Source organism: Phoca vitulina, unplaced genomic scaffold (genome assembly GCF_004348235.1).
Source record: "Phoca vitulina isolate PV1807 unplaced genomic scaffold, GSC_HSeal_1.0 scaffold51, whole genome shotgun sequence".
Lineage (NCBI taxonomy): Eukaryota > Metazoa > Chordata > Mammalia > Carnivora > Phocidae > Phoca > Phoca vitulina.
Genome location: NW_022589754.1, coordinates 4021065 through 4046632, shown reverse-complemented (window position 1 = coordinate 4046632; position 25568 = coordinate 4021065). Strand labels below are relative to the sequence as shown.

General features: G+C 35.6%; 1 pseudogene; it reads right to left on the bottom strand.

Moving 5' to 3' along the window:
- Nucleotides 1–11994: 11994 nt before the first annotated feature.
- LOC116621806 lies at nucleotides 11995–12330 on the bottom strand (annotated as a pseudogene).
- Nucleotides 12331–25568: the final 13238 nt, after the last annotated feature.

Genomic DNA, 25568 nt, shown 5'->3' with positions numbered 1-25568 from the left:
TCCACGGACGCTTGGATTGCTTCCATATTTTGGCTATCATAAATAATGCTGCTATACACATAGGACTGCATGTATCCCTTTGAATTAGTGTTTTTATATTCTTTGGGTTAAGTACCCAGTAGCATGATTACTTAATGGTAGGATGGTTCTAGTTTTAGCTTTCTGAGGAAACTTCATACTGTTTTGTACAGTAGCTGCACCAGTTTGCATGCACACAAACAGTGTAAGAAGGTTCCTTTTTCTCCACATCCTCGCCAACACCTATTGTTTCTTATGTTTTTCACTGAAGCCATTCTGACAGGTGTGAGTTGATACCTCATTGTAGGATTTCAAACTTTTTATTTAAATTCCGGTTAATTAACATGCAGTGTTATATTAATTTCAGGTGTACAATATAGTAATTCAACACTTCCATATACCAGTTTGTTCTCTGTAGTTAATTGTCTGTTTCTTGGATTGTTTCTCTGTCTCATATTTTTCCCTTTGCTTGTTTGTTTTGTTTCTTAAATTTAACATATAAGTGAAATTATATTTGTCTTTCTCTGACTGAATTATTTCACTAAACATTGTACTCTCTAGATCCATCAATGTCATTGCAAATGGCAAGACTTCACTCTTTTTTATGACTGAGTAATATTCCATTGTGTATATATATATTCCAGATCTTCTTCAGGCTCCCTGCTCAGAGGGGAGTCTACCTCTCCCTCTCCCTCTCCCTCTGCCTCTCCCCCTGCTCATGCACTCTCTCTCTCAAATAAATAAATAAAATCTAAAAAAAAATGTGCAAGGTGCACCTGGGTGGCTTAGTTGGTTAAGCGTCTGCCTTTGGCTCAGGTCATCATCTCAGGATCCTGGGATCGAGCCCCATGTTGGGGTCCCTGCTCAGCGGGGAGTCTGCTTCTCCCTCTCCCTCTGCTTCTCTCCCTGCTCATGCTCTCTCTCTCTCTCTCTCAAATAAATAAGATCTATATATTCCACTTCTTCTTTATCCATTTATTAGTCAATGAACATTTGGGGTGTTTCCATGATTTGGCTATTGTAGGTAATACTGCTATAAACATTTGGGGTGAATGTATTTCTTCAAATTAGTATTTTTGTTTTCTCTGGGTAAATATCTAATAGTGCAATTACTGGATTGTAGGGTAGTTCTATTTTTAACTCTTTGAGGAATCTTCATACTGTTTTCCAGAGTGGCTGCACCAGTTTACATTCCCACCAGCAGTGTAAGAGGGTTCCCCTTTCCCCACATCCTCACCAACATCTTTTCTTTCTTGTGTTAATTTTAGCTGTTTTGACAGGTGGGAGGTGGTATCTCATTGTGGTTTCGATTTGTATTTCCCTTATGCCAAGTGATGTTGAGCGTCTTTTAATGTGTCTATTAGCCTTTGGAAAAAATGCCTATTCATGTCTTCTGTTCATTTCTTAACTGGATTTTTGTTTGTTTTTTGGGGGGTGTTGAGTTTGATAAGTTCTTTATATATTTTGGTGCTAACCCCTTATCAGATATGTCATTTGCAAATATCGTCTCCATTATGAATGTTGCCTTTTAGTTTTGTCATTTCCTTCACTGAGCAGAAGCTTTTTCTCTTGATGAAGTCCCAATAGTTCATTTTTGCTTTTGTTTCCCTTGCCTCCAGAGACATGCCTAGTAAGAAGTTGCTATGGCAGATGCCAAAGAGGTTACTGCCTGTGTTCTCCTCTAGGATTTTGATGGTTTCCTATCTCACAGTTAGGTCTTTCATCCTATTTGAATTCATTTTTTGGTGTGGTGTAAGAAAGTGGTCCAGTTTCAGTCTTTAGCATGTTGCTGTCCAGTTTTCCCAACACCATTTGTGAAAGAGACTGTCTTTATTCCACTGGCTATTCTTTCCTGCTTTGTTGAAGATTAGTTGACAATATAGTTATGGGTCCATTTCCAAGTTTTCTATTCTTTTCATTAATCCCTGTGTCTTTTTTTGTGCCAGTACCATACTATTTTGATTACTACAGCTGTGCAATATAGCTTGAAGTCTGGAATTGTGATGCCTCCAGCTTTGCTTTTCTTTTTCAAGATTGCTTTTGCTATTTGGGTTCTTTTGTTGTTCCATACAAATTTTAGGATTGCTCTAGCTCTATGAAAAAATGCTGGTGTTATTTTGATGGGGATTGCATTGATTGTGTAGATTGCTTTGGATACTATAGACATTATAATAATGTGTGTTCTTCAATCCATGTGTATGGGACTTCTTTCTATTTCTTTGTGTGGTCTATAATTTCTTTCATCAGTGTTTTATAGTTTTCAGCATATAGGTCTTTCACCTCTTTGGGTAGTTTTTTTCATAGGTGTCTTATTATTATTGGTGCAAATGTAAATGGGATTGTTTTCTTAATTTCTCTTTCTGCTGCTTTGTTATTGATGTACAGAAATGGAACAGATTTCTGTTGGTTTTTTGTTTGTTTGCTTTTTGTTTTTATCCTGTGAATTTACTGAACTTATTTATCAGTTCTAGCAGGCTTTTTCTGATAAATTCTTTGGGTTTTCTATACATAGTATCATATCCTCTGCAAATAGTGAGCTTTACTTCTTCCTACCAATTTTGATACATTTTCTGTCTTTTTGTTGTCTGATTGCTATGGCTGGAACTTCCAGTACTATGTTAAATAAAAGTTGTGAGAGTGGGTATCTTTGTCTTGTTCCTGACTGTAGAGGAAAAGCTCTCAGTTTTTGCCCACTGAGTATAATGTTAGCTGTGTGTTTTTCATATACGACCTTCATTATGTTTATGTATGTTCCTTCTAAACCTACTTTGTTAAGGGTTTTCATCATGAATGGATGTTATACTTTGTCATATGTTTTTATTGCATCTATTGAGATGAACAAATGATTGACATCCTTTCTCTTATTGATGCAATGCATCACATTATTTGATTTGCGAATATTGAAACACTCTTGCAACCCAGGATTAAATCCCACTTGAATGTGGTGAATGTTTTTTTATTGTATTGGTGGATTTGGTTTGCTAGATTTTTGTTGTTGTTGTTGTTGTTGTTGAGGATTTTTGTACCTATACTCATCAGAGATATTGGCCTGCTGTTTTTTTTTCTTTTCTTTCTTTCTTTTTTTTTTTTTTTTTTTTTTTTGGTGTCTTTATCTGGCCTTGGTGTCAGGGTAATGAATGTGGAAATTTTTCTTCTTTTTCTGTCTTTTGGAATTGTTTGAGAATAGGTATTAACTCTCCCTTAAATGTGTGGTAGAATTCATCTGTGAAGCCATCTGGTCCTGGACTTTTGTTTCTTGGGAGTTTTTTGATTACTGATTCAGTTTCTTTGCTGGTAATTAGTCTGTTCAAATTTTCTATGTTTTCCTGTTCAGTTTTGGTAGGTGATATCTTTCTAGGAATTTTTCCATTTCTTCTAGGTTTTCCAGTTTATTAGTGTATAGTTTTTCATAATATTCTCTTAGAATTGTTTGTAATCCTGGGTGCCTGGGTGGCTCAGTTGGTTAAGCATCTGCCTTCAGCTCAGGTCATGATCCCAGGATCCTGGGATCAAGTCCCATATTGGGCTCCCCACTCAGTGGGGGGGCCGCATCTCCCTCTGCCCCTCCTCCCTTTTGTGACCTCTCTCTCACAAAAGTAAATAAAATCTTTAAAAAAAAAACCATCAAGCATTATTTTTTTTAAAAAAAGAATTGTTTGTATTTCTGTCGGGTTTTTGTTGTTGTTATTTGTCCTCTCTCATTTGTGATTTTACTTATTTGGGCCATTTCTCTTTTTTCTGTATAAATCTGGTTAACATTTTATCAATTGTACTTATTTTTCAAAGAACCATCTCCTGGTTTCATTGATGTCCTATTATTATTTTTTTTGTTTCTATATCATTTATTTCTGATCTAATCTTTATTGTTTTATTCCTTCTGCTGGCTTTGGGTTTTATTTTTCCCTTTCTAACTCCTTTACATATAAGGTTAGATTGTTTTTTTGAGATTTTTCTTGCTCTTTACGTAGGCCTGTATTGCTATAAACTTCCCTCTTAGAAGTGCTTTTGCTGCATCCAAAAGTTTTGGACCATTGTGGTTTCATTTGTTTCCATGTACTTTTTAATTTCTTCTTTGATTTCTTGGTCATCCATTCATTGTTTAGTAGCACGTTATTTAACCTCCATGTATTTTTGGTCTTCCAAGATTTTTTCTTATGGTTAACTTCTAGTTTCATAGCTTTGTGGTTAGAGAAGTTGCATGGTATGACTTTGATATTTTTGATATTGTTGATGTTTTGTGGTCTAATATGTGATCTATTCTGGAGAATGTTCCCTGTGGACATGAAAAGAATGTGTATTCTGCTCTTCTAGTATGGAATGATCTGATTATATTGGTTAAATCCATCTGGTCCAGTGTATCTTTCAAAGTCACTGTTTCCTGTTGGTTTTCTGTTTAGATGATCTTTTTATAAGTGAAGTGTTACAGTCCCCTACTATTATTGTATTATTATTATTAATTAGTTCTTTTATGTTTGTTATTAACTGTTTGATGTATTTGGGTGTTCCTATATTGGGTGTGTAAACACTTACAATTGTTATGTCTTCTTGTTGGATTGCTTATTTCATATAGTGTCCTTCTTTGTCTGTTATTACAGTCTTGGTTTTAAAGTCTATTTTGCCTGATATAATTTTTTCTATCCCAGCTCTCTTTTGACATCCTTTGGCATGGCAGATATTTCAGCACCCCTTCACTTTCAACTGCAGGTATCTTTAGATTGAAAATGAGTCTCTTTTAGACAGCATGTAGATATGTCTTCTTTTTTAATCCATTCTGTCAGCCTATGTCTTTTATTGGAGCATTTATTCTATTTATATTCAAAGTAATTATCAATAGATAGGTGTTTATTGCCATTTTGTTACTTGTTTTGTGGTTATATCAGAAGACTTTCTCTGATCCTTTCTTGTCTTTCTTATTTTCATGGTTTGCTGGTTTTCTTTAATGGTATATTTGGATTTCATTCTCTTTATTCTTTGCATATTTATTAGTAGTTTTTGATTTGTGGTTTGTATATAACCTCTTTCTTGTACATATAGTAGTCTATATTAAGCTGATGGTTATTTAAGTTTGCATCCATTCTTTACTCCTCTCCTCCCCACCTTTTATGTATATGATGTCATATTTTACATCCTTTTATTTTGTGAGTTCCTTTACTGATTTTTACAGAAATAATTTTAACTGCTTTTGTATTTCATAGCTTCATAATTTCATTTTTGGTTTTTCTTTTCCACTAAAAGTGTCCTCTTTAATATTTCTTACAGGGCTGGTTTAGTGGTCATGAACTTCTTTAGTTTTGCTTGTCTTGGAAACTTTTTACCTGTCCTTCCATTCTGAATGATACCCTTCTTGGGTAGAGTATTTTTGCCTACAGGTGTTTCCCATTCAGCATTTTGGATATACCATGCCCCTCCTTTCTGACTTGGAAAGTTTCTGCTGAAAAATCTGGTGATAATCTTATGGTGTTTCCATTGTATGTAACTATCTTCTTTTGTTGTTTTTCACATTTTTTTTCTTCATCACTCTATTTTACCACTTTAATTATAATATATCTTGGTGTGGATCTGCTTTTGTTGATTTTGCTGGAAGTTCTCTTTTATTCCTGAATTTATATATCTATTTCCTTCCCCAGATTAAGGAAGTTTTCAACTATTATTTCTTCAAATAAATTCTCTGCTCCTTTTCTCTTCTTCTTATTCTTCTTCTGGGACTGCTATAATGTGATTTTTTTAAAAGATTTTATTTATTTATTTATTTATTTATTTATTTATTTATTTATTTGACAGAGAGAGACACAGCGAGACAGGGAACACAAGCAGGGGGAGTGGGAGGGGGAGAAGCAGACTTCCCCACAGAGCAGGGAGCCCAATGCGAGCCTTGATCCCAGGACCCAGGGATCATGACCTGAGCTGAAGGCAGACGCTTAACCGACTGAGCCACCCAGGCATCCTATAATGTGATTGTTAATTAAATTTGATGGAGTCACTGAGCTCCCTAAGTCTATTCTCGTTTTGCATAATTTCTGTTTCTCTTTTGTTTGGCTTAATTAATCCATTACTCTGTCTTCTAGGTCATTATTTGTTCCTCTGCTCCTTCCAGCCTGCTGTTTATTCCATCATGCATAATTCTCATTTCATTTATTGAGCTCTTTATCTCTGCTATGTTATTCCTTATCTCTATGTTAATGGTCTCACTAATATCCCCCACTCTTTTCTTAAGTCCAGTGAGTATTTTTCTGATCATTGGTTTAAATTCACCATCAGGCAGGTTGGTTATATCAGTTTCACTTAGATCTCAAGCTATGGCCTCTTTCATTTGGGATAAATTCCTCTGTCTTCTTATTTTGTCTAAGTCTCTGTGCATGTTTATGTGTATTAGGAAAGTAATCTCTGTCTCCTGTTCTTTAGGGCAATGGCTTTATGAAGAAGAGGTTCTGTAGTTCCTTGCAGTGTAGTGTCTCCAGAGGATGATGCTTCTGTGAGTGTCTCCAGTGTATGATGCGTGTGCTCTGCTGTTGGGTCCTGGCTGATTGATCCTTTAGGCCAGCCATCTGCAGAGGATCTCTTTGCTTGTTGTGGGCTGTGTTTGATCCCTGGCCTGAATGTGGCAAGTTTTAACTTGGTGTGCTCTGGTCTGCTTGTGAAATGAAACCTGTCTCTGAAGCCACTGGAACTGTGGCTGTGCAAAGCTCCTAGTTTGGGAGATGCAGTGTTGGCAGGGGCTTGGGCTGGACTTCTGGTTGAGGGGGCCCACCGTGCTGGAACTGAGGCAAGCATGACTGGGAAGGACAGTTCTTCCAGAGAGCCAGGGGTGGGTGGGGCAGGACATTGTGTAAGCAAGTTAGGTAGCAACTGTGGGAGCTGTGCTGGTTCCCACAGGTGTCTTTGTGTTTATGCTGAGGGTCAGGGGAGAGAAATGGTCCCTGCCTGTTCCTTTTTTTCTTGGAGGGGTCTGGCCATTAATATTGCCCATCTTGGACACACACTCCAAGCTGAGCAACTATCCTCCCCACTCACTGTGTGCCCTAAGTTCTCTTCAGATTGCTGTTTCTACACACTATATGTCCATAGGCAGTTTGCCCTGCCTTTTCTCTAAGAGCAGCCCCAATGTCCTCTGAGCTCTCCCAGAGCCTAACATGCTGACCTTTAAAATTCCAGGCTTTAAGCCCCACTGCTTGCAAAACCTCACAAAATCAGCCCTTCTTACTTTCCAAGCCAATTGTTATGGGGAATCATTTTCCCCATGCCCACCGTTCTGTGCTAGTTTGTCTTTCACTCTTCTCCACAACCAAAGCTCCCTCCCCACCACAGCAGCCATGATCCATTTTTCTTCCAAGCCACATCTCAGTGCTTCCTAACTTCTTCAATGTGACCTCTTCTCTACCTTTAGCTGTGGAGCTTGTTCTGCCAGTCTTCAGATTGATTTCTGGGGTATTTAGGATGATTTGATAGTTATCTAGTTGTATTCATGGGACGAGGTGAGCTTAGTGTCCTCTTAATCTACTGCCATCTTCAATATCCATGGGAATCTCTTTAGTCTCAACAGAAGTCAGTTTGTTTTGTTCATTGATTGTGAGAGAGGGATCATTAGTCTATGTTTATTCGGGTCACCCAGAAGTCTAGTGCTAATTTTGGTCAATAGCGATTATTTATCTCTCCACAATTTAGATCACCTGAGAATAAGTGAACATAAGCAGACAAATCACCTAAACCACTTTCCTAGTTTATATGAACAATAGACTGGCACTGGGTTTTTGTTTGTTTGTTTCGATTTTTGTTTTTTTGTTTGTTTGCTTGTTTTTTAACAAGTGACTAGAAAGCTTACAACTAGATGCCTGGCCTCCACTTACCCTTGATTCTCCATTAGGAAAAATCATATAGAAGAATATGCCAGGGGTGCCTGGGTGGCTCAGCCAATTGATTAAGTGTCTGCCTTCAGCTCAGGTCATGATCCCAGGGTCTTGGGATCAAGTCCTGCATCAGGCTCCTTGCTCAACAGGGAGCCCACTTCTCCCTCTCCTGCTCCCCCTGTTTTTGTGCTCTCTCTCTCTCTGTCAAATAAATAAATAAAATCTTAAAAAAAAGAAAAAAATATGCCAAGTAGAAATGTGTCTTTGTCAAGGCATGTTATATTTCCCCCCTTTTCTTTCTCTCATATCAAGTATTGTCTCTGTAGATACCACCTCTTACTCCTACAACATTTCCATTTTATCTTGCCTTCAGCAAATTGGTAGCGATTCCTAAAAAGAGGTTAAATGGACACAGACTTCCAATGTAATAATATACATTAAGTGGCTTTGGTGAGGCTTAACTCCTCAAGACTGGTGATAATGGGCTTATGAGACATGAAGGTACCTAAGAGATTTTCTTCAGGGGCCAAAGAGGTATCTAATTGCATGAAGATGCTGAAGTGTGAGACAGAAGGAGTGGTATAGAAAAGTGGAGAATGAATATCTCACTAAATAGTGTCCAATTCATTTATTTAAAAATGCTGGTCATCCCAAGTAAAATGCAGTTAAAGTTTAGATTCTACTTGCTTGGCTTTGACTTGTGGTCCCACAAAGCCCAAAGGAAAGTTTCTCAAATATTTCAATCCTAGAGCTTGTAGCAAGTAGTGTTAGCATAACTTGAAACTGAAGGACCAGTCAGAAGCCCATCAAAGTCTCCTCAAAATTGCAGTAATATCCCTAGAAATCCTATTCCAGGCATTGTCTTGGAGATCATCCCAGTTAGATCATGCCTAAGTACACTTTTCTAAGGGCCTTCTTAAAGACCCTCCTTTCCTTCCCACCTTTAAGTTTATTGCCCAAGTTTCCCACTGTCTATGGGAAATAGATTATATTTATTCATCTAGATTGCAGAGCGGTAATGGTGATACTCTTCAGGGAGGTGCTTATGTCAGCTGTGCCTCCAGTGGTTCTGTTCAAAGCCACTCCCTTTGGGGCTCTAATTAGGATGAACTGCCAGAGACTTGTTTCTCACTTATGCTTAGATGCACTACCCTTTGGCTTCTCTAAGCTCTGATTAGCCTTCTTGCATGATGTGTAGGAATAGACAGAAGATTAATGATTAAGTATCTCATTTAATTTTGCTTTTGATAAGACAGCAGTCATAGCTATTGTCCTTTATCATGTAGAAAGGCACACTTCTGATACTGCTTGGGTCTTTGAAAACAAGGCCAAGAGTAGCAGAGCAATTCAAATTAAAGAGAAATCATAAATTCTATTGGGATTTAGTATGTTATTTAATTCTTCTAACAGGGGCTGAATCCCAGGGATGATAGAAAAGCCTGGATGTTTGTTGCCAGCCCAGAGACATGGCTAATTACAAATTGGAATTTTGTCTGACTTGGGGCCAGAGACCTCTCTAAACTGATTTTTAATGGCCTTGCTCTATCCTACTGAGCTAAATATGTCAGTCAACAAAATTCACTGCATTCCTATTGCATACTTTGTCCTGATTTAGTGATGGAGAAAACCCAGAAAGAGAAGATTAAGTTGTGGCTTTTGTGAAGGTCACATCTAGGGAGTTCCTCTAAGAATGATGCATATGGAAGGACAATTCTCAATTCTATTTCCATGGAGTTCTACATTTGACAATGTTTCTCCTTATGTATAGTTACATTAGATTTTACAGAGACCCTAAGTAGAAGCATGTACTAATTTAGTGAATCAGGGCATGAATTAATGCTATAGAAGAATCTAGCAGAACAGTGTTTCCTGATAGCTCCAAATAATTTTCTCTATTATAAACTTGGAAGAAAACTAGTGTGACAAAGTCAGTGCTAGAAATGCTTGAGGTAAAATCTGGTCATCTTTGTGCTTTCCTACCGGGCCTGAGTACAGCTGGCCTCTTTAGCAATCCATAGGGAAAGAGATGGCTCAGGATTATATGATAGCTGCAACCTCACCTTCCCCACTAATCCTATTCCAAAAGGGTTTCAGTGAGTGACTACTGTTTTTAGTTTTAGAGCTATATTTTCTCCTGTGTAAATGCTGGCTAAAACAGAATTGTAAAAAGAGTGAAGGTTTGCATATTTCAGAAAGTGAATTTTGCCTTATAAATTTAGAAGGGTCAGTTTACTTTTAATAAGGTTCAGCTTTGCACATAAGTTCATTTGAACTGATTGCACATAGAATAGGAAAGTACTCCTTATCCCTAAATGCTTGAACTTTTATCATTAGCAAATATTTCCTCTCTGTTCTGTTCTTAATATTGTAAACTTCCTGCATTTAAGTTTTCCCCATCACTAAACTTGGGACAGAATATGTCATAGGAATGCAGTGAATCCATGTTGTTTGATTGATGTAGATCAGTGGAATACAAACAAGAACATTACAACTCAGTTTAGAAAGGTCTATGCCTCAAGTCAGACAAAATGCCAGTCAATAACTAGCTGTGTTTCTGGGGTGATGATGAACATCAGTCCTCTTTCTATCATTCTTGGGATTCAGTCCCAGTTAAAGGCATTAAGTTACACACAAACATAAATTTAGCTGTGGTTCCTGTCTTTAAAGATTTCACAAGCTAGTAGAAGAGAAAGTGATTGAACTAAATAATTACAGGATTAATCAATCTGATAGCTTTATCAAAAGTCATAAACAACTCTCCTCAGGGGCCAGGCAGGTGATATAAACTAACTATTAATAAAATAATGAGTTGTGGAGAATGACAATTTATAAGTGAACAAATCCTGACTAAAGACTTCAAATTTAAAATTATTTTAATGCTCTACCTGACAATATATTGTTTGTCACCTGGCTAGGATATCAGGACACTTTACCTCCCTGGAAGAAAAGAGGCTATAAGTATAAGGGACAGAGTTGCATGAGTAGAAAAGTAAATTATGTTGATAGTTGCACTAGGCTTAATTAAACTGACTTTGTAGTAAATATATATATTTCAAATAGATTGTGGAATGTCCAATCATGGAAATAGCATGTAGCTATCAAAAATTGTCTTAAAAGAATATTTAATGGCATTGGGGAAATTCTCACAAGATGAAGATTGAAAAGGTCCTGATAAAACTCTTCTTTTTTTCTTTTTTTCATGGACCAATCTAAGTTATTTATTTAAGCCATCTCCTGCCATAAGCAAAGAGATGGAAGATCAGTATACTGGTCATCATTTGATACAAGTAAGGAAGGTGAGCTTAAGGTCCCATAGACCTTTCTGGTCCGTGTGCAGAGTCATGGTCCAAACCAGTTCTGTGGTCCCCACTGGGTGGTGGTCCAGGTTCTCTTTATTTTTTTTTTTCACCCTCAAACAAATTTTGATTGAGTACCAGTTTGATGCCAAGCCCCAAATATAAATTCTAGGAAGCTGGTTTAAATCAATGCTTTTGTCATTTCAGTGGGAAAAATTGCTATTTGAAATGATGATATCATATTCTTTGGGTATATGCTTTTTACATTTTCAGACTCAGATGTCATGAGAATTTACGTGCATCTATTTTGGCACATGCAATCAAAGTGATTCAGTTCTTCTTTTCTTTTCTTTTCTTTTCTTTTTTTAATTTTATTATGTTATGTTAGTCACCATACAATACATCATTAGTTTTTGATGTAGTGATCCACGATCCATTGTTTTCGTATAACACCCAGTGCTCCATGCAATACGTGCCCTCCTTAATACCCATCACTGGGCTAACCCATCCCCCCACTCCCCTCCCCTCTAAAACCCTGTTTGTTTCTCAGAGTCCATAGTCTCTTATGGTTCATCTCTCCCTCCGATTTCCCTCCCTTCATTTTTCCCTTCCTTCTCCTAATGTCCTCCATGCTATTCCTTATGTTCCACAAATAAGTGAAACCATATGATAACTGACTTTCTCTGCTTGACTTATTTCACTTAGCAGAAGATGCGGTCCATATATACAATGGAATATTACTCAGCCATCAGAAAGGATGAATACCCAAATTTTACATCAACATGGATGGGACTGGAGGAGATTATGCTAAGTGACATAAGTCAACCAGGTTCTCTTTATTCATCTTCATAGGCGGTTGGAAGTGGATTCACATGAGAGTTATGGAATAGAGTATGATTACCATCTCCCCAGGGAAAGGGCTTGGACCTGATGCAGAGATGGGGGTAGGCGATGAACTCGGGTCTCTCGTGCTCTCCGTGAGGCGACTTCAGGAAGACATTCAGCATGCTCACACCCACACCAGGGAGCATTACGAAGTAGGTGAGAGCCTTCTACATGCAAGCTGAGCCCTCCTCACCGTGGGCGCCACTCGACATGGAACGCCCCAGTTGTGCCCCAGACCAACCTAGCAGCCCAGACAGCCGGGACACAGCCACCGCTGCTGCCGCCATTTTCAACCTGGACCCTGATAAAACTCTTCTATCATCTATCTATCTATCTATCTATCTATCTATCTATCTATCTATCATTTATCTATCTATCATCTATCTATCTATCTATCATAATCCTACTACATGGACACACTCATGGAAAATAAAAGACTAAGGAAATATACCAAAATATTTGCATTAGTTTATTCTGGGTGATGGGTTAGCTACACTTTTTATTTTCTTCTTTGTGTTCTTTCACAGTTCTGTAACAAACTGTATGTTGTTGTAATCAGGAAAAAATATAATTATATCTTAATGGGCATGCTAAACCTAAAGAATGAATAAAGGGATTTCAATACAAGTAGAGCAAAAGAATATATGGTAGAGAAAGGGCCATCCTACCACCTTCAATGTCATTATCACCTAGACAATTGCATAGACACAAAGCTATTTCTAGTTTTATTCTGAGCCTGTTCTAGGTAGCTTATGCAAAACTGTATGGCAACTAGCAAAACCTAGACCCAGTTTTATTTTCAAAGTCTGTAAACAGTTGTGTTTGTGTGTGTGTTTTAGATTTGTCAAGGCTCTCCCTTCTCTGTGTACTGGTACACCTTGCTTCAACTTATAAATGTATTCTTTTTTAAAAAAACATTTTATTTATTTATTTGAGAGAGAGAGAGAAAGAGAGAGAGTGTGCACAGAGGGAGAAGCAGACTCCCCGCTGAGCAGAGAGCCTGATGTGGGGCTCAATCCCAGTACCCTGAGATCATGACTTGAGTCTAAGACAGATGCTTAACTGACTGAGCCACCCAGGCGTCCCAATAAGTGTATACTTGAAAACATATGTGTGTTTGTGTGTGTGTGCATGTGTGCATTGTAGACTGCCCAGTAGGAATAGAATTTTCTTTAGTTAAGTACCTACTATGTTCCAGATACTCTGTTAGTTGTTTTCCAAACACAGTTTCACTCATCTATACAAGTTAGAAAATTAGGTACTGTGTTCTATATTTTACAGGTGAGAAAACAGATTCAATGAAGTTATATTACTTGCTCAAGGAAATTGACACAGTTCAAGAGTGGCTGAGCTGAATCTTGAATTCACCATGTTCTGGTCACAATCTGTGCTTCTTCCATCATACCAATTTGGCCTAAAGTTTGCTACCCAACCTCTGAACCATGGTTTCTTTATCTTTAGTATGAAGAGATGACAAGATAACAATACAGGACTTTTTCAATTCTGACATTTTATGAGTCTATAATTACAACCAACCTCATAGAGCTGTTATGAGGATTCTGTGCAATTGTCTTTAAAAAGGGGGCAAAGTATGATACAAAGTCAAGGTGTTATTTTGTTAAATTAAATACCACTGTCCCATACACTCACATTACAATTTCAGAGCTGCTTCATCATTCCAGCTGACAACTCTTCAATAGACAGTTGTACCTAAAGTTGTCTCTCTAGTTTGTCAGGCTCCAAGCCTCAATGCAAATAAGCACATGCATGCACAAATGCTTGGTGTGTGTGGATGTGTGTATTGAAATGCAGGGAACTTTAAGAAATTGAACAATTTTTTTGTATTGTGAATGTCAGCATCTAACTGAATTTTTATATATTACTTGTTTTTGTAGGTTTTGTTGTATTTCTAAATTGGACCTGCTTGAAAGAGCATGGAATACAAATAGAGAAATCAGCCTGAAATAAACGAAATGTTACCTTACTCTGTCAAGATTCTTCAAGATGTTTTTAAAGTATTATCATTAGCCTAGTACTATGAAAAATCTACATTCACTTTGTGCTTCTATCCGGAATTTGTAGCAGATTTTCAGTGAGTTAGTTAAAAAGGAATATCCTTTTCGTAGCTATTTACTACCCTTCCCCAAATTTAGCCTTCCACAATGTAAACCAAATTGTAGAACACCAAAAACCTTTCACTACTGAATTTCATGTGCTAATTGGGCACAGAATGCTTTCTTGCCTGTGTAAATGGCTTACATATGCGACCTCCAATTCAGCAGGTTTAAATTAAAGAACACAAAAATTATTAAGGAGAGGACCTTCTGCATTGTGGTCTATATTTTCCATTCTTAAAGAAATTATATATTTAAATATATACACAATTTACATATATTTATTTATTTAAGTTATATATATAAAAATATATATATATTTCATGCATTTGTTGTAAAAATATTTTACATGATTTTGGAAGAAGGGGAGGAAGGGGATGTTTTTAAGGAAATTATAAGAAAAAAATCACTTTGATCTGTTCATCTATTGAAATCATGTAACAATATTTATTGTAACAAATTTTTCAAAAAACAAAGAAACATCCTGACAAAAAGTTTCAGCATAGGCAGTTGGAAGTAGGTAATCTCTTAAATAAATACTAGGTCAAAGATAGGATGGTTGTAGCACATGTTCTATGTTAAGTTGATATGGATAATTAATTAGCGATATTTCAGGCATGTTTAAAACATGTATTATGATGATTGCATTATATTTATCTTTTAAATCATTAGCATTATAATTTTACACAAGACAGAATATTTTATTTTACTTCATTAGTCTAGTATTAGAGACAACACAAATAGTTTAGAAGAAATAAATTCAGAAGTAAATAATTATATTCCTAGAACTAAATACAGTTGATTGAAACATGTTTAGGATTTAGAATAACATTTCTCTAACCTATTGATTCATACTGACCATATTTGTAAGAGAAATAAAGGTCTGTCCTCATAAATGTCTCTGTTACTCCTACATAGATTGTTCTCTGTGGTAGCATCTGAAACTTTTGCTATTTTCATATAAGGAATGGTGAACTTTAGTAACATTTGGCTTGAGGGCCAAATATTGGAGTCCCTCTTCTTTTGGCCATCATACAAACTATTTGACATTGTTTTAATTTACAAAATTCACGTATTGTTGAGTGAGAGAACTTCGTGCAAATCCATATTAAAAGCATGCAACCTGTTCAAAATTGTGAAGTCTATAGTTAGTAATACCAACTGAGGGTAAACATGGCCAAGCTGAGTTCCTTGAGAAACAAGTCAGAGGTTAATTATTTGTGTATTGGCCTGGTATTATTGTTAGCTTCATAAACAACCCAGAGGGAATTTTGTGGCTCTATTCCATCTTAAGTCACTAATGTCTGCCTAAATAGTAAACAAAAAGTGAATAGATAAATAATAAAAGTCTTTAACATACCTGGATAAGTGTAGTTATTTAATTTGGTTTGATTTTGCCTTAGTTGTATGCAAGATTCTCTGGTCTGATGAATTTGGAGAAAAACACCATAGAAAGTAAAATTTGTGTTTGCGTTATTCAGCTCACTTTGAATTAACTACATTGTAGTAGTTCATTTTTTAGTTTCTCTGACAGCTATACAGTTTAGCTGTCCTTTGCAAATGAGTGCAGTGCATTTCAGAAGTCCAGAAACCGCAGTCAAATGTTTCCCTAGTCATGCTGTGTTAATCAGGATACCATAAATCTGTTACTGTCACATTCTTTAACTGTAGCACTTGTATTATAAAAAAAAATGTATTATAAATTAAAAAGTAAATAAATAGGATCTACTAAGCCAAAAAGTAAAAAAAAAAAAAAAAAAAAAATCTTCATTGTTTTTATTTGTTTTAACATCAATAGATTAAAAAAAAAAAAATTAATAGGAAGCCATCCCAGTTGGATTACAAAATACAGCCCAACAACTACTTTAGAAGATAAAGTACAGATGTTCTATAATGAAGGGAACTGGGAATTCACCTCGGTAACCAACTTTGTGACCTCAAAGCTGCTTCACTGTTTTCAGATATATTCATTTAGGTGAGACCCACACCTGGTGGTAATGATGAAAATGTGCTGGAATGTTTAATACTCCATCATGCTGATATTCTCATTAGCAAGTGTACAACATACCCTTGGATTGAGGATAAAAGAATTGCTACAGTTGAGTTCCAGGTGTGATGGAGATTTATGACACCTTATTGATTATGATTTTCTTTAAGCCTTGAATTCCTATAGTAATTCATCTGAAAAACCTAGCAACACCGCAATGGTTTGCAAAATCAACTGGCATATAAGAAAGTTTTGTTTCTGAGGGCATTAACTCTACAGATAATTACAATTATTAACTCATGTGACATGCTTGTGTTTGAGGATAAGGTTAAATGGTTGCTTCTCTACTGCATGTTCTTTGATACTTCCTACTTTTGAAATTGCTTCTATAATTGTTAGAAATAAAAGAAAGGTGGCCCGTTTTTTCAATTCATTTGCTATGTTGCTCTTTCTCTTAAGTTTAATATATGTGTCATGCACACAGATATGTATACTCATAGCCCACTAGACTATGCTTTTCAGGATGTATGATTATCCTTTATCTGTGTGGATTCTGACTTTGGTGGTGAAAATTATCCATTTACAGACAAATATAAGTCCAACTTTTTTGGATTCTAAATATAATATGTCTTATACAAAACTCCCAGTGAACGCTTTCCTAACCCCTACACTATGCTATTTTTATTACACCATCTGACCTCTTAAATAAACAGAACTATGTATTCAGTCAATGGTTATGATAATCTGCTCTAAATGAATCACCAATTTTAAGAGATAATACAAAATTCTAAAATTGTTATGATCATAACTAGTATTTTCACAACTCAGCCTCCCTCACTTTGCTCATGCAATCCCATCAATTTAGAACCTCCTCTTTCCTTCTCCATGCAAATTATACACATAAATCAGTATAATCTCAAATTCCACTTATCCCTTCCATGGTTTTTGATTCTTTTGATTTAAAATATTTTCTTTTTTGGGGCGCCTGGGTGGCTCAGCCGGTTAAGCGGCTGCCTTCGGCTCAGGTCATGATCCCAGGGTCCTGGGATCGAGCCCCGCATCGGGCTCCCTGCTCAGCGGGGAGCCTGCTTCTCCCTCTCCTTCTGCCTGTCTCTCTGCCTACTTGTTCTCTCTCTCTCTCTGTCAGATAAATAAATAAAATCTTTAAAAAAAAAAATAAATAAAATAAAATAAAATATTTTCTTTTTTAGAAGGAAAAAAGAATGATGGATCACATGAGTAGACTTAAGGAACTCAGTGACTCCATCAAATGTAATAACATTCATATCATAGGAGTCCCAGAAGAAGAGAGAAAAGGGGGCAGAAAGTTTATTTAAGGAAATAATAACTGAAAACTTCCCTAATCTGGGGAAAGAAAGAGACATCCCAATCCAGAAGGGACAGAGAACTTCCATCAAAATCAACAAAAGCAGACCAGCACCAAGACATATTGTAGTTAAATGTCCAAATTTTAGAGATAAAGAAAAAATTCTAAAAGCAGCAAGACAAAAGAAGTGCTTAACTTACAAGGGAAGACCCATAAGGTTAGCTGCAGATCTCTCCACAGAAATTTGGCAAGCCAGAGTAAAGTGGCATGATATATTCAACGTGCCAAAGGGGGAATATCTGCAGCCAAGAATAATCTATCCAGCAAGGCTATCATTCAGAATAGAAGGAGAAGTAAAAAGTTTCCCAAACAAAAACTAAAGGCGACTGAGACCACTAAAACAGCTCTGCAAGGAATATTAAAGAGGACTCTGAGTGGAAAGGAAAGACCAAAAGTGACAAAGACGAAAGGAACAGAGAAAATTTCCAAAATCAATGACTAAACAAGTAATAAAATGGCACTAATACATATCTATCAATAATTATTCTGGATGTAAATGGACAAAACTCTCCAATCAAAAGATATAGGATGTCAGAGAGAATGAAAAAACAAGACCCATTTATATGCTGCCTACAGTAGATTTATTTTAAACCTAAGAGACCTGCAGATTGAAAGTGAGGGGATGGAGAAATATTTATCATGCAAATGGATGTCAAAAGAAAGCTGGAGTAGCAATACTTAGATAAACTAGACTTTAAACAAAGACTGTAACAAGAGATGAAGAAGGGCACTATATCAAAATAAAAGGGAACTATCCAACAAGAAGATCTAACAACTATAAATATTTATGCCCCCAAATATATAAAACAATTAATAACAAATATAAATGAACTCATCGATAATAATCCAATAATAGCATGGTACTTTATCACACCACTTACATCAATGGTTGGATCACCTAAGCAAAAAATCAATGAGGAAACAATGGCTTTCTATGACACACTGGACCAGATGGACATAACAGATACATTTACAGCATTTCATCCCAAAGCAGCAGAATACACTTTCTTTTAGAGTGCACATGGGACAGTCTCCAGAATGGATCACATACTAGGTTACAAATCAGGCCTCAACAAGTACAAAAAGACTGAAATCAAAAACAAGACAAAAAGACTGGCTTATTATCTGGCCATAACACTATGAAACTTGAAGCTAACCACAAGGAAAAATTGGGAAAGAAAACAGATACATAGAGGTTAAACAACATGCTACTAAAGAATGAATGGGTCAACTGAGAAATTAAAGAAGAAACTAAAAAATACATGGAAACAAATGAAAGGGAAAACACAATGGTCCAAAACCTTTGGGATGCAGCAAAATAGTCCTAAGAGGGAAGAATATACCAATATAGGCCTACATCAAGAAGTAAGAAAAATTTCAAATAAACAACTTAACCTTACATCTGAAAGAGCTAGAAAAAGAACAACAATGAACCTTAAAGATAGTGGAAGAAGGGAAATAATAAGGATTAGAGCAGAAATAAATGATAGAAGCTAAAAAAAAAAAAAAAAAAAAAAAAAAAAAAAAAAAAAAAAAAAAAAAAACAATAGAAGAGATCAATGAAACCAGGAGCTGGTTCATTGAAAAAAGTAATAAAATTGATAAAGCTCTAGCCAGACTTATAAAAAAGAAAAGAGAAAAGACCCAAAAAAGTAAAATCACAAATGAGAGAGGAGAAATAACAACCAACAGCACATAAATACCAAAAAAAATGAGAATATTATGAAAATTTGTATGCCAAAAATCAGACAATCTTGAAGAAATGGATAAAATCCTAGAAATATATAAACTACCAAAATTGAAACCGAAAGAAGTAGAAAACTTGAACTGACCAATAACCCGCTAAGAAATTGAATCAGTCATTAAAAATATCCCAAGAAAGAAAAGTCCAGGGCTAGATGGCTTCATGGGGGCAATCTACCAAATATTTAAAGGAGAGTTAATACTTACTCTTCTCAAACTATTCCAAAAAAAAAAAAAAAAAAAAATAGAAGTGGAAGGAAAACTTCCAAATACATTCTATGAGGCCATCATTACCCTGATTCCAAAACCAGATAGACTCCTCTAAAAAAGAGAACTATAGGCCAATATCCCTGATGAACATGGATGCAAAAATGTTCAACCAAATACTAGCAAATCCTATCCAGCAGTATATTAAAAAAATTATTCACCATGATCAATTGGGAATTATTTGTGGGCTGCAGGGTGGTTCAATATTCACAAATTGATCAACGTGATAAACCACACTAATAAAAGGAAGGATAAGAACCATATGGTCTTCTCAATAGATGCAGAAAAGCCATTTCACAAAGTACAACATCCATTCATGATAAAAACCCTCAACAAGGTAAGGATACAGTAAACATACCTCAACATCATAAAGGCCGTATAGGAAAAACCCACAGCTAATATCCTCGTCAGTGAAGAAAAACTGCAAGCTTTTCCTCTAGAATCATGAACAAGACAGAGATGTCTACTCTCAACATTGTTATTTAACATAGTACTGAAAGTCTTAGCCTCAGCAATCAGACATCAAAAAGAAATAAATGATATCCAATCAGCAAAGAAGAAGTCAAACTTTCACTATTTGCAGATAACATGATACTCTATATCGAAAACCTAAAAATTTCTTGATCTCTCATTTTCAAAAATAATAAAAAGAATCAGCAGGCTGTTAGAGTTTCAGGTTCTGAAAATTTTTAGTTTAACTCCTAATCTCTCCCCTCAAAATTTTTTTTCACCACAAACATGTGGTCTGTAAGACTGGCGTACATTTCAGATGTGTGTGTGGATGTGAGAGAAAGAGAAACAGAGAGAGAGAAGATACTTCCATGTAGTTTACTTTACTATATAATGACTTGGCTTTCACCTATAGGGACAAATGACACTTAAGTATTTCTGGTCACTTGGCAAATCAAAGAGTAGACAAACAACACAGGGACTGAAATGTCAGATGTCTGCTTTTTCCCTTCACATGTGTATTTCAAAACAAAAACCAGAAAAAATGGGCTTTCAAAATATGAGACTTTGGTAAGTTTCGTGTGTGCTGCAGCTACCCTGTTGCAAGCTTGTGTTTAGATTGGATCCAAATGCCTCACTGACAGACATAGGACAAATCCAAATAGTTGCTTCTGGATAAAGTTATTTACACTGAAGTTTGACCCACAAGGGCAACAGAGCAGCTAAGTATCCTGGGTAATACTAACAGACAGGTCTACTTTGCTCCAGATCATTCAGATTAAAAACAACAACAACAACAACAACACCAACTTTCTGAAAACTTCAAAGCTTCTTTCCCCCAGCATGCATCCTAGTTTCCATGAAAATAAGAATTTGAAACTTATACCCTTTATATCAAAATATCAGGAAACAGGCCCTTAGCATTTGGTCTCTGTCTCAAAGACCTTCAACAATATTGGCCACATACAATTTTCTATTATGGTTATAGGCCAGCAAGGTCACACAATGTGAAGGAAGCACAATCATTATTACATTGTAAGGTCGGTTTTAAAAAGAATTTTGGAGTTAGACTGTGATGAAGGAAGGATTTAATTTGGTCAGCCATATGTGATTCATCAAGTATGAATATGCTTATGTAACATGCATTATACTGTATGTGTTCGTTCCTAATCCCTTACACACTTGTGGCCCAAGGAGTGTCCAGATTGTGAGAACATTTTCTCAGTTCTTGGTCTGATTTAAATACAAATCTTGAGTAAAATGTAAGTTTAAATTTGTAATGTTTTAACAAAAGTTTCAGGAAGGGGTTGTAGTTGAGTAGAGATAAATTTGTTTTGTAATTGTTGATATTTAATGTGAGATTTTAAAGGAAGGCTTCATTGAGCATGGAACATTTAAAATAAATTTTGTTAAAGCCACTATCTCAATACAAGATGTCATCCAAGTCTCCTGCCATTTTAAGAGAAATATTTCTTTAAAATAATATTCAATACAACAATTTCCTTGTGCATGAAAAGAATTAGCCTCTTTTAGTTGAACTGTAACACAGAACCTTTCTTTCCATTCATCTGTTGCCTCCTTTTATAGTGATATTGCTTTTCTTATTATTCAAGTAGAAAAAAGACAGCCTTGAAATCTGAAGGACAGACCTCCCCAATACACACACTGTTTGCAAATGAGCCTTTATACCATTGCATTGAATAAATGTTTTCTTTTTATGTCATACATGTGATTCAAGTTCTTTGACAAAAAGTAAGTGTATTTTAACAGTTGTCAATAACCACAGTGGGTACTTCCTCACTGAAGACAAACCTGTAATTTGGTAGTAGGAGATATGCTAATATTGTAAATCATGGTGTTCTTTTTGTTTACCTGTGGCAGTGGTAACCTTTGAATTACAGCTGTGTCATTGATCTGGATTGCTGCTCATTTTACCTAGAAAATTTTTATTTATAGGCTCAAAGGAACTTAATACTAACGTGAAGTTCTATCTGAGACAAATAAGGAGATGTTTATTAAATGGGGTAAATTGAGGCTAACTTTTTTATTTGGGGGTTTGGAATGTGAAGAAAGTTTATTATGTATCCAAAACAGTAGAAGAAGAGAAGGAATTTCTTTAAATAGCCAGGGGCAGAGGAACAACTTAATTTCAAGCCCAGTGCCCTTTCTCTCCTATATTGCAGTTGTCTGACAAGTATGCAGGGATAGTGACTGAGGAGGGAAAACATTTCTTCTTGCTTGGGAGAACAAAATGTTACATGAATTTCTTACCTAAGGAGACCAAGTCAAGAAAGTGCTCAACTCAAGGAGCACTAAAGAAACATTTGAAACAATAAATTCTGCTGCTTTTACTTCAGTAAGAATTTTCAATCTGTACCCACATAGAAAATTTAACTTCCTTAAAAAAAAAAGAAGAAAATAACAGATAATAAAAATGGTCTTGTGCATTTGAAGCATCCCTGAAAAAACTGACAAAGTTAATCTTTATATAAAATTTGAGATTGTTTTTCCCTTTCCTGTCAGGGGGGTTGGGGAAAGATTCCATATTGAAATATTTTTGGAAAACCAGAAATAATAAGGGGAAGTATTTTTTTTTCATCTTCTCCTCTGAAGATCTAATTTATTTTAATGACATGAAAACTAATAGTCAGGTTTATATGTAATAGTATGTGAATATATTTATTATATTTCTAGTAAACTCAGAGACCCTTCACTCTACTAAAAATCATAACCAAATAGCAAATCCATAGAAAGAGACGTTTTATCTCATTTTGAATAAGAGAGAGATTTCTGAGTTTTTTCCTCTCAAAGTTACTGCCTGGTAGTAGAAGAAGAAAAAAAAAACTAGAAGGTTAGACACCAAAATGCTAACATTGAGTACTTTTATGTACTTCTTTGTACTTGGTACTTATCTGAATTTCCTGTGTTTTCTAAATATATTAGTAGATGAGTAAAAGTTATTTTTTTAATTGTTGGTCTGATATTATCATATACTCATTTTCTTTCGTTATATATGTACCATTTGAACCTTTTAAAAGTTACCATTCTGCCATGAGAGACGATGGACTCTGAAAAACAAACTGAGGGTTCTAGAGGGGAGGGGGGTGGGAGGATGGGTTAGCCTGGTGATGGGTATTGAGGAGGGCACGTTCTGCATGGAGCACTGGGTGTTATGCACAAACAATGAATCATGGAACACTATATCTAAAACTAATGATGTAATGTATGGGGATTAACATAACAATAAAAAAAGTAAAAAAAAAAAGTTACCATTCTGGTTCACAATTTTGAGAATAATGAGGTAAATAGATAGTAAGTAGAAGTGAAATGTTTATTCTTCCGTATATTCATACTAAAATATTTCTTGGACATCTCCAATGCACACTATGTTTAGTGCTCTGTGAAATGTAAAGTTGAAGATAGCATAATCCCTGATCTTGAGGAACCAAAAATGCTAGAAGCTTTTACATATATCTAAAATAGTCATATGTGAAAAAAATAAAATAGTCATATATGATGAGACGTGGTGCAAGCTCAGTGTTGTAAGAGTAAGCTATGAATACCAGATGAAACATTTTGATTTTATCTTGTAAGTATAGACGAGATTAAAGGTTTTAAATCAAGGATATGATCAAAATGATGCCACAGAAAGATAAATTTTCCAGCCATGTTTGTAGTACTGCATTAGAATAGGTTGGAGTTTAGAGTAAAGAGACCACTTAGGAGGCTATTACAATGTGAGACACCAGAATCACAGCAGTACTGTCAGTGCGCAGACCCTGAGAAAGAAAAATCAGCTAGTTTCAGTGTTTGGTATTGCTGTGGGGTGAGACTGGAGCAGGGAAGGAGGGGAATGGTGGCTGGCCACAAAGAGAATTGAAACAAAACTATCTCTGAAGTTGTTAACTTTGAAAGACTAGGAAAATATTGTCACTTGACAAATAAAATTCAGTGCCTCCAGATGTATAGGGCTGATGATGAGTTTCAGTTTTAACAGGAAAGTTTACAATTGAAGAAAAGGAAAACAAATTTCAGGAATTCTGTCCCTTGGCAATGCAGTTTAACAAAAAGACCCAGGCTAAGGCATTAGGAGCCTAAGATCGTATTTTTAACCCTATCACGAGCCACTTTTCTGTCCCTCCCTTTCTCTGTCCGTGGACAGACTGTAACCATACTTCTCTCACAGGGATATTCACTGAGAGGTGGGGCAAGTGATTAGGCTTCCTCAGAAGGAAGTAGACATAGAAATCCTAGCTTCATTATGTTCTGCTCAATAATAACCTACTCACAGGGTAACAATGACAGTGGTTGAAATATCTGAAAAGCAGTGCCTGGAGGAAACAGAACAAGACTCTTTTGTGAGTTAAAAAAAAAAAAGAAAAAAGAAAGGAAAAAAAAAAAAAACAAAACAGACCTTTTGAAGAGGAGAAAGAGGAGTAAAATCAAAAGAACTCCTTAGTACCGTATTGGTGATCTCAAGGTCTAAAACAGTTAATGCATGTCTATAAGCACCTTGCTTTTTCTTTTAATTCCTTAAACTGGTTAGACATATAAAATATTATAGGATGTGAAATGCGTATTCAGGGGTACCTGGAGCAGGATGTGAAAATAAAAGAGGAAAAATCTAATTGCATGATCCTTGGAAAAGGACTTTTGTAAAACCTGTTTGAAATTTTCTCCCTAATACAATTGAGCCTATCTTGTTCTCTATTGACAGTTCCATTTTTATTTTTTAATTGGTACAAAGAAAAGATTAATATTGTAGACTATTATTTAAAAGTTTCATTAAATTTCAAATAAGCAAAATTGAATGGGAAATAATCATTTTTTGTACAAAGATCAAAATGAAGTACTAGGATTGGAAATCTTTTCACATTACCTTCATCATATATTTACATTCAGTTGTTGATTTTTATAAATCAAAAACAGGCTAATAAAAATTATATACCAAATCAAGAGTGTAAATGTGCTCACAGATTTGATCCAAAAAATGCCATTTTAAGAGAAGGATTTGTATTTAAAATAGATCCCTGATTATACTAACATTCTATCTTAATTATCGAATTGCTCAGCATTTGGTACAGTTTACCAAAATACAGAGAAATCCTACAGGAAAATGTGATTTCCTAATAAGAGCAGTCAGATCAAAATGATTTGAGAAAGTGATGCATTCTCATCAGCTTGCTTCTTATGGTGCAGAGGGGAAACTGGAGGATGGTAACTTAAGTTTTCATGACCGATTTATCAGATCACAACCCAATTTAAGACTCATAAATAAATCCACAACATAAATTGAGGAAAAGTAAAGCTTATTCACTTTAATAACCATAAGGATTGAGTATAATATATTAAAATTGAAATGGGAAATCACCTGAAGAGTCAAGATAAGAAAATGAATCAGAAAATTTTCAATTGAAAGCATTAAAATTAGTGTTAAAGAATATAATTTGCACAAAGTACTAAAAAGAGGAAATTACACTAATTGAAAGTGTTAATGCATACAAAAATGGAGAGAGAAATCACACAACAACAGCAAAAAGCCATCTTTGCATGTAGCAGGGTTTTGTTTTTGTTTTT